This window comes from Octopus bimaculoides, chromosome 4 (assembly GCF_001194135.2).
Source record: "Octopus bimaculoides isolate UCB-OBI-ISO-001 chromosome 4, ASM119413v2, whole genome shotgun sequence".
Lineage (NCBI taxonomy): Eukaryota > Metazoa > Mollusca > Cephalopoda > Octopoda > Octopodidae > Octopus > Octopus bimaculoides.
In genome coordinates this window covers 115012831-115014030 of record NC_068984.1, presented here as the reverse complement: position 1 = coordinate 115014030, position 1200 = coordinate 115012831, and the positions used below count along the sequence as shown (strand labels likewise).

Sequence of the window (1200 nt, the reverse complement as noted above, 5' to 3'; positions counted from 1 at the left end):
CTGTAGAAACTCTGCCAGATCAGATTGGAGCCTGGTGTAGCCATCTGGTTTCACCAGTCCTCAGTCAAATCGTCCAACCCATGCTAGCATGGAAAGCGGACGTTAAACGATGATGATGATGATGATGATGATGATATATATATATATATAAACAAGAGATAACAAAGGAATAAATGATTATCTTATGAACTTCATTAGCTTACACCTGTTTCTGCTATAAGACACAGAATAAAGGTTTTGACATCACACAAGATGAGGTTAATGACCTCATCGATGCCCACCCTGAAACACTGATAGATAAAGATTTATTGGAGTTAATAAAACCTGCCAGCAAAGAAGAGGAAGAAGCGCCAGATCCAGAGGGCAAGGGCCGCTATGTGTGTGTGAGCAAACAAATGAAAGAGAGTACTTCACTCAACACATTTGGCTGGAATTATCTGAAGCTTTTTGAGCAAAGAACACCATCAAATTGGTTACTCAATGCCACATACATTATAACTGTTGTCGTTACACCGACACACACATACACAACATAAATACATATACATCATCATCATCAACATCGTCATTTAACATTTGCTTTCCTTGTTGGCATGAGTTAAGCAGTTTGATAGGTGCTGGAGAGCTGCTTCAAGCTCCAAAAGTCTGTTTTGGCATGATTTCTATGTCTGGATGCCCTTTCTAATGCCAACGACTTTACAGAATGCATTGGGTGCTTTCTATGTGGCACCAGTACAGATGATTTGTACATGGCACCAGCACCAGTAGGGTTACCAAGCAGCTTGTAAGACAAAGACTATTTGGCTGAGAGAGGGAGTAGAACCAAGGGAAGTGGCTGTGTGCCAGACAAGAGGTCATAGTATAACAGGGCAGAGATAGTTGTCTTACTATAGGGGAGATACTTGGCTACCCCAGTTGGACAAGGAAGGTGGGAATGAGCTAGAAAGAAAGAGACAGTAAAGGTAGAAGAGAGAGAGAGAAAATTATAGATGGTGTTGGAGATGTATTGGAGCCTACTCACAAGGAACAGTGGGGGGGGGGTGAAGTATAAGTAGTACAGAGGAGATAGAGGGATACACAGACAAATGTGTTTTTTTAGAATGTGTATGTGTATGCATGTGTGTGTGTGTGTGTGTGTGTGTTAATTTTTAAAGGAAAAGATTGACAGTAACTTTAAAGTTTCAGGTTGTTTGCCTTCAT

General features: G+C 40.9%; 1 protein-coding gene across 4 annotated transcripts in view; it reads right to left on the bottom strand.

Annotated features, from left to right (window-relative positions):
• Positions 1 to 1200, bottom strand: part of LOC106872124 (FYVE and coiled-coil domain-containing protein 1) — a 68319-nt gene that overhangs the window by 56780 nt on the left and 10339 nt on the right. The gene's annotated exons all lie outside the window — the stretch shown is intronic.